Here is a 9,071-nt window from a genome sequence, read left to right as displayed (position 1 = left end):
TTCATAATATTCCTGTATGATCCCTTTATTTCTGCAATGTCTGTCATAATTTCCCCCGTTTCTTCCCTGATTTTGTGTATTTGTGTCTTTTCTCTTTTCTCTTTAGTGAGTGTATCCAGGTGTTTGCCAATTTTATTAACTTCAATTCCATGAGCTGGAATTGCTGACACTGCTCAAGGAGTCATTATGAGTGCCTCGTTAGTGCTTCCTCATGACCTCTACTGAAACTATGGGTAAGAAGCGTGTCCTTACTGCCACTAGGTGGTGGTGAATGTCTGCCCTGACCATACTCCACTGAGGAGAGGGTGGATCTCCTCATTACTGCTGGGTAGAGGATGGAAGTGCAGTCTCCCCAAACTCGACTGACACCAAGGAGTAGAAGACTGACTTCCTGAGTAGCCAGCAGGGATGGAAGCCTGACTTCCTATTTGAGCTTCTCTGAAACCACTAGTAGCTGTCCAGCGACCCCTGCCAGGAGGGAGTCGTGATGGCTCATTACAGTCTAAAGAAGGTGGAAGTGGAGACTCTAAATGTGGTCTTTGCTGGTGTGGGTGGGTAATTGATTTAACCAAAGCACGTCTGGTTGTTTTTTTGTGCCTGGGCTTGACTGCCTGACTGTGTGATATGGATGAGAAGCACGACAGTCACCTGGCTTTCGCAAAAGGAGGCCAGACAGTCTCCTTGTCTGACAATGCGGAGAAGGGCCAGAAGGGAGAAACAGTGCTTGCAATCTAAATTAAATATTCCATAAATCCCTCTTAATGAGGGAACTGAATCACACGTGCTGGCAAGTGAGCGGAGGACAGCTGCTGTGAGCATGAGTTTTGAAATCAGACAGCATTAGGTACAAACTCTAACTCTGCCACTAATTGGCTGTGTGACCTCAGAGAAGTTGTTGCACCTCTCTGAACTCAAGAATAAAAATGACGATTGTTCATTTAACATGTTTTGATTCCCTCTATGTGCCAATAATTGCTATTATTTTTATTGCTACTCAGAATATATTCAGTCACTTCTCTTTTGGTCATCTTAAGATCTCTATGGGGGGATACTGTGGCCAATTGCAAAAATGGCCATCAATTATTTCTTTCATCTAGCCATAGATTGTGGTGTTGCCCTACTCAGCCTTGATCATGTGACTTGCTTTGGCAACTAGGATGTTAGTAAATATGAAGCATATAGAAATGTACGCTCGTGAGTGTGAAACGTGCTTGTGTGTCAAGCTTGCTCACTCTTGCTGCACTCAGGTCCCAGCTGCCATGTGAACAAGCTCAGGCTGGCCCACTGGATGATTACAGTCCCAGGTCCCAGTCATACCTCATCACCGCAGCCAGGAGCCAACCACTCCTAGACACATGACAGAGCCATCGTAGACCATGACCTGACTGGCCAGCTGACCTCATATAGAAAAGGGACCCCAATAGCCAAGCCTAGTGCCCAGTAGGGTGAACTCAATAAATGTTGTTGTACTAAGCCACTGCACGTTGAGATGTTTTGTTATAAGCAATAAATTACTGGCACAAAGATGCAGGTGGGGGAGTCCAAATTCCATTTCTGCAACTCTTATCCATGCACATATGACCCTCATTAAAATGGAGTCAGAACATCTCGCCCGAGCGTTCCTGTGATAGTTAGATATTGTGAAGCAGGAGCAGGCAGTGAGAGCTGTGTAACTTTCTCTCCTTGGCACATGGGAGAGATGTATGGACCAGGAACTGTAATCATAATACCACGTTGGAGCTCTCCTCCACCGGAAGGAGGTCTTGTCTGAGAGTTTTCGAGGTTGTTGTGGGAGCCTGCTCTGGCTCTCTAGGCCTGCAGCTCAACAGTCTCAAAAATGAGATCTAGTTAATTGAGCAATCTGAACTTTTACTGTATGCCTGGCACTGAGAGAGCCCTAGGGATGGAGAGGAAGAAACGGAGACATTTCTCTCCCTAATAGATCCCCATAGGTCACAGAAGACCATTTATGAAAGCCTTTTCTCAAGAATATTGGATTTCCTCTTTGCTTAACCCATAGATTCTTTGCCTCACACTCAGCTCTTGTGCCCCCATGTCTGTCCTTTGCACAACCTAATAGGCAACGTCCACCACAAGGCGGAATGTGTGCACCACCGATAAGGCCGTGTTTGCCAAATGGAATGAATGCACGACCCACTCGGTCAGGGCCCACAAAATTCTGACAGAAAAGTATAAAAGAATAGCTCCAGTTTCTTGCCTAGAAAGCATGACTGCCCCTGACTATTGTAGTCATAGCCCAGTGCTGCGACTACAGCCTCAGGTAGGAAAAAAAAAATGTCGTAGTGACATGGGGAAGAATGAAAACTATATATTCATAGTGTCGTTTTTCCGCGAAGGAAGAGTGGCAGAGTCATGCCAGCCCCTTCTCCCAACCCCTCACACACATATCCACCAGAAAAGCGTTGGAGTTTGTCTGGGGGATGGGTCTTCAAGGTGGGTGTGTGCAAACACTCGTGAAGGCTTATAAGCAATCCCGTGATGCCTATACCTCCAGCCTTTTGAGATAACCAAAGTTTCCATTGCTTGTTCCTTTTCTCAGTCAAACCATCACTCTGTGGATGAGCGTGTGTCCCTTGGTATAAAGGACACTCCCGGGATTTGCACCGTAGAGAGCGTTTCCTCTCTGCTTCCTGCACATGTTTCCGGCTCGTTCTGGAGAGGCGAGGTGGAAAGCACGTTGAACCACAATTCTCGCCTCCACTCCTCACCCAAATCCCAAATCCTGGGACTCGGAATATCTGAGAGAGACCCATGTCCAGCTGCACCCTGAGGTCCTGAATGGCTGTCAGGAGTTCCAGAGGACTGCGTGAAGGGGCTGTGTGCCTGCTTCTCATGCTCATTCCCATGGCCTCAGAGACCTGGTCTCCTGGGACTGACCAGATTGGGAAAGGGCCTCTGAGCTGCAGGGGGTCACTGCTTCCCTGAGAACACACCACTCCCATTAATAGAGCTGCCCTTGCCACCCCTCCCCCATCATGCCCATCCTGTGACCTTGGCTTAGGCTGGCCCAGGGTCCCCGCCCTTTCAGGCCTTCCAGGACACCTGGCCAACCCTGGCAGGTACCGTGTATTCATGTGATTTATGTGGCCACACCTGCTGGATAAACCCCATGACTTCACCTACAGACCTAGAAAATTGGAGACAGTGACCTTACATTAGATTTCAAGTTGACTCTTTCTAAGGGGCTAAAAGACTTTCGGTTATGAGGCAGGGATTACATATCGCCCAATTAAGGTCCTACTAGGCACAGGACAGTCACTTGTTATGGTGAGTTTGTGGTCACTTTCTCCCGCAGAACCCAGTATGACCCAGACTCATGACAGGTGCTCTTTGGGTCTCAATTGTTTAATTCCTTGATCCACTGATCGATTAGTGATGGTGTCGTTAACCCATGATCATCGTTTTAATGGTCCTATATTGAAGGACCATATATTTGGTGGAGGTGGACAAGGAGAAAGGAAATGGACTCTAATTAGATGAAAGAGAAGGGGAAGGGAAGTCGTGAGGGACATAAGGCAGTCTCATGCACAGTCCATCATAGAAACTGTGACTGCCATCTTAGAGGAACAAGGTGACACAGGCATGGTTTCCCGGTCACACTTACAGAATTTGAAGGCTGACAGGGTCCCCGCACACCTGAGAGCTACTCTTCATTGCAGAGGTGAATTGATCAAGGCCCTGGGGAGGAGCATAGAGATGAAGACAGAGTGTGTCTTAAGTTCAGGCTTTGTTTATGCTGCTGGGAGCAGGAGCGCCGAGTTCTTACCTTGACTCTTAACTCTCCCCTTTCCATTCCGGCGGCCACCCCAACATCATTACTGCCCAGGTAACTTGAGGAATGTTTTGTGCATTTTGAAGACTCCCGCACAGAGAGCAACATCTACATGTAACTTATTTCCTCTTTCATTTGTATTCTTTCTCTTATCAGTCAGCTTGTTTTTGGGACTCTTCTCCAGCCCCTCCTTCTCTCTTTTTTGATTCTCATGCAAAGAGGCCTGGTCTTCTCTAGGTACTTGAGGTCCTAGAATTGTCCACGTCTGTAATATCTCCCTCCAGTTTTTCATGTCCTCTCAGAGCATCACCCTGGCTCCTGACCCCCTTTGCATGTGTTGAGCCACCCTGAGTGAGCAGGGCAGGGAACTGGGCTGGAAGACAGAAGGGCTGTGCTCAATATGCTGGAGGGGTCCTGTGAGGTCTGGTTCTGCCCTGGGCACCCCCGACATGGGCGCTTTTTGACAGTGGATGACTCTGGCCATGCACAGTTGTTCTCTTCGCTGCATCTTTCTAAAACTCTCTAGGAGTTGCTTCTGCAGAAGGAGCAGAGGAAATAATTTAGTTGGAAGAAGGACTGCAAGAAAAACTGTGACTTGGAAAGCTTGGGTTGGAAAGAATAAGGCAACAAATGCACATGTTCTTCTTTGCTTCCTAACATTTTTTGTGTGAGGAGTCATTTTTTTAAAAACAACCCAACTGAGGAGTCTCCTGGGATGTCCTCTCTTGTGTGTGAACATGCAAGGGAGACAAGAGGATGGTGAAAATCAGCAAAGGCAAGTGAAAAATGTCATGAGATCATTTTTCGTAAAGAGGCTACTCAGGCTGAGGAAGCTTCTACGTTGCTGAACCCATCCCTCCACTGCCCCCTTTATCTGGAGGAGAGGGCTGTCGGTTCCTGTAAGTCCACAATGTGAGTAACTTCAGGGTTCTAGTGTACATTGTCTTTTCTGTGAAGAGGCCTCCAGGATGTACTTACGCTATCGTCTTGCAGGACAAAGCGGTGTACTCCTCATGCCCTCAAGATCACAGGGACATCCTTTAGCTGGAAGTTTAGTGCTGGACCCTTATCCCTGGGTATGATGAGACAGTGGAAGTGGCCTGACCTCCCCAACCTCAGGCCTCCTGGGAAGAGAAAGCGGAGGATAAAAGTGCCCTGGGGCTCCTTCTCATGCAAGCAAGGCAGCTCACCTTCCTTAGCATTGCAAGCCTGTGAGAGCTTAGTACTCCCAGAATCAAGTAAGGGGCACTGCAGAGTCCAGTCCCGGCTGGGGACTCCTCAGCATCGGAGGAGCCCTGTGAAGATCCTGGGGCTAATATCCTATATATATAAGATATATATATGTAAATCAAGTAAATGACAAAGATACTGAAGGAAACTTAATGCAATATTTATTGAGACATAGTAAGGGGTGGCATTAAAAATTGCTCGTTTCTTTTCCTTCTTAATTTGTCAAGAAATCAGACAAATATATTTGGTTTAATTATATTTTAAAGAGCAGTGTCCTTAATCTTTTCATATTAGAACACATTAAGCCATAAAACTTTTTATTTATTACCACAACATCATGGTTTACCAAACACAAGGCACAGGCAAAGCATCGGGATGTTAGGAAAAATAAAGATTCTAGGGGAGAAAGGAAATGCTCTAGGGCTCTGTTCATTTGTACTGTGCTGGTCTCATGAAGGGTCACATTCAGTGTTAGGTTGAGAGAAAGGGTCACCATTGCCACCTGTGTCATCAGACCTGTGTCTCACAGGCACCAGGGTGGACGGACTCAGCCTTTTCAGCCTGGAGTCCCAGAGTCCCCCTTTCCTCTGCATCACTCTCACTATCCAGGGCACGAGTCACCTGAACGCTTCTCGACCAAGCACCCAAGTTCAATTGGTCCTGTAAGACATTTGAAGACAATCTGGGTAGAGATAAGACCCCCTTCCAAGAGTAGCACCAGGATTCAGTGTTTTGTCAGCTGATTCCTGGGGAAGCCAGGACCCGTGTGCGGTTACTGCTCTAGGGTGTGAGGAGCCTTGTGGGTCCTGCACGCCTTCACCAGGGAGTCATCCTCCCTCTGTCTCCTTGCCAGGCGAGGGCTGCCAGCATCTATGTTCTCCTTGCAGATCTGGTATCAACACGTGTGCAGGTCAAAAGCTGGAACCTCAGCCTGAGTCTCAGAGGAGATGGAGTTTATACAGTGTCAAGAAGTTTCAGTCAGGCCAAGGAACAGGGTCCTCCTCACTGCTCCTCCTGTCCTGCTTCAGCGCAGTTACTGGAAGGTTAAGTAGTGTCTCTGTTGCATAGATTTAGAATTTAATTTAGATGTATATGTTATGTTTACTGAAGATTTTTGAATGAAACAATTTAACTACAACTAGTTTCATTTTAAATTTTTTTAAATATATATATATTTGAATGAAACAATTTAACTACAACTAGTTTCATTTTAAATTTTTTTAAATATATATATAAATTAAAGCACATGAATAGAAACACACTCTGAACAAGTTAGGACTCAATGAATTATTATAGACACTCACCCCAATCACCACAATCAGGTCATCCCTTCTCTCCTATAAAGCTCTCTCAGTATAAATTGAGAAAAATAACAGCAAATTTAGTTCTTTCCACATGTCCATAGGTCAGTGTCTTCTTGGAAATTTTATTTTGTGAAGTCTCTTTTTTATTCCTCTGGAAGAGGGTCATGGGAACAGCAGTATCGGAGATCGTGCCTGATGACGTAGATCCCAGGACATTTACCCCCATGAGTTACATGATTGCATATAAAATCAAGTCGCACTGTTCTTCATGTAACTATAGTACACCATTCTCTTCCACCAGTTATTACAAGGAGGATGATGAGGTTCTAATTTTCTTTAGCTTATAGCTTATTTGCTTTTTACTGTTCTTTAGACAAACAGGACTTTTCTTTCTTCAAAGCCCAGTAATGTATCATAGACCCTGTCATTAGCAAGTGCACATTCAAAAAGATCAGGGTGTTCTTTTAATATGCAGATATCAAACATTTTCCTCAAGTCTCAACATCTAAGTGATCATCACATAGTCATTAATTTCCTGAGTTCCTTGTTGTCAGAAGGTAGGCTGTGTCTCCACCTTCCTGACTCAGGTTTTGGTGCAATGATAGGAGATCTTGGATCTCCCGGGCCCCCGTATCTGCAGGAAACCCTCCTCGGAGTGAAATGACTGGGCGCATCAGGGTGTGCATGTTAAGTGCTGACACATGAGGCCAAAAGCATTTCCGAGAGGCCGGTGGCTCTGATGCTTAATCAGACCGTGCATTTGTCATGACAGGAGCTGGGCCTGTGTACTCTGCGGAGAGAATAAGGGCCTTTGTCCCCGAGCACCTCCTGCAGAATTTCATCCCGCATCACCTCTCATTCCTGTGTGCCCTTCTGCATCCCTATCCTCTCTCCCTCACTCCAGCTGGTCTCCACTCTTTCCTGCCTGACCATTGAAACGTCCCCTGGCTGACTCCTTGATTCTACTTGCCTTCCGTTCAGGACCTCCATGTGGGACTCTGTTCTGGTTTATGGATCTTCCAGACCATGCTAGCTCCTTCAACACCTTCAGTGGCCCAATGTGAAGGGTGGACTCTGCATCAGTGTAGGCCTATATTTGACATTGCAAAACTCTCTGGTAAGCTTTCCTAAGTGGTTGTGTTGACTTGACAAACAGGTCATGGTGGTGGAGGCAGAAGTCGACTTCACATCTTTAGTACACTTGGCTGTGGGGAAAAGGTGCCATTTCTTGTACCCATTGTTTGGAGGGCTACATCTGCTAGTGAGTATTTTAAAACTAGTTTATACATGGGAAAGATTCAAACATGTTTGCAATTTCTTCAATAATTTTCCCAAGTAGATTTGGGGTCTTGGCCCCTCCTTATAAACCAGAAGTGCCACTAATGTCTCTTGTCATTGAGAGATGCCTTGGAAACAACAATGTGTCCGTGTATGGTCATGCTTGACGTGGCCATGAGCATCCGCCTGAACACTCAGGTCACTGCCCTGTGAGCTGTCAGCTACCCAGTACCAGATCTGGATGATTTGAGAGTGCCTTGCTGTGAGGACAGCCAGGCCACACTGGCATGTCTCATGTGTATCCTCCAGCCACATCCAGGTCGAGCTGCAGACATGGGATTGAGTTAATTCCAGAGCCTCCCAATGCCTGGTAGTCCATTCTTCCTGCATGTGGGACTTCTCTGCTAAGACTCAACATCACAGAGCAGAAAAGTGCCAGCCCGCTGCCCCTCGTCGGAATGCCAACCCATGACGACCAGCAAAATAATGCCAGTGTTTCAGGCCACCAATGCGAATGGAAAGTTCTAAACACATGTATGTGTTTGTGTGTATGTATGTATGTATATATTTATGTATGCATGTATGTCTATAAACACACACAAAGAGCAGCAGGAATAACAGCCTTGTAGAAATTTCGAAAAGTGCTATAGAACATATATAAAAATCGCATTGTGCTTCTTTCTCTCTTCAATAGCCTTCTAGCTTTGGTCTCTGGACTTAAGAACGGGTAAATTTCTGTATGTCTTTTGACATTTATTATGAACCACCAGATAACACTGACACCCTCACATGTCTCTATAGGCTTTTCCTATATTTCCACATTGATTCTCCATTGACCATGAACACACAGGGAGGGGACAGCAGAGAGGAAGTCCTCTGCTTTATACTGTTCTCCAAGTGGGGTCTGAATGTAAGACCTGAAATAGTAAAATGCATAGTAGAAAACATAGGAACTAAGCTCAAGGACCTTGGACGTATAGAGGATTTTATGAATTTGACCTCAAAAGCAAGGCAGGCAAAAGCAAAAATAAACGAATGGGACGACATCGAACTAAAAAGCTTCTGCTCAACAAAAGAAACCGTCGACAAGGTAAAGAACAAGGCATCCGATTGGGAAAATATATTTGCAAGCTTTGCCTCCGATAAAGGCCTCATATCCAAAATATACAAAGAACTCGTACTACTCAAGAACAACAACAAAAAAACAAGCTATCCTTTCAAAACATGGGCAAGGGACCTGAACAGACACTTCTCCCTAGAGGACATACAAATAGCCAACAAGTATGTGAAAAGATGCTCAACATCGCTAGCTATTACGGAAGTGCAAATTAAAACTACAATGAGACATCACCTCACACCTGTTAGAATAGCTATAATCAACAGGGGAGATAATAACAAATGTTGGAGAGAATGCAGAAAAAAAGAAACCCTCATACAGTGCTGGTGGCACTGCAAGTTGGTCCAGC

Source organism: Pteropus vampyrus, unplaced genomic scaffold, assembly GCF_000151845.1.
Source record: "Pteropus vampyrus isolate Shadow unplaced genomic scaffold, Pvam_2.0 Scaffold1000001456, whole genome shotgun sequence".
Taxonomy (NCBI): domain Eukaryota; kingdom Metazoa; phylum Chordata; class Mammalia; order Chiroptera; family Pteropodidae; genus Pteropus; species Pteropus vampyrus.
Note: the sequence above shows the minus strand (reverse complement) of the source record.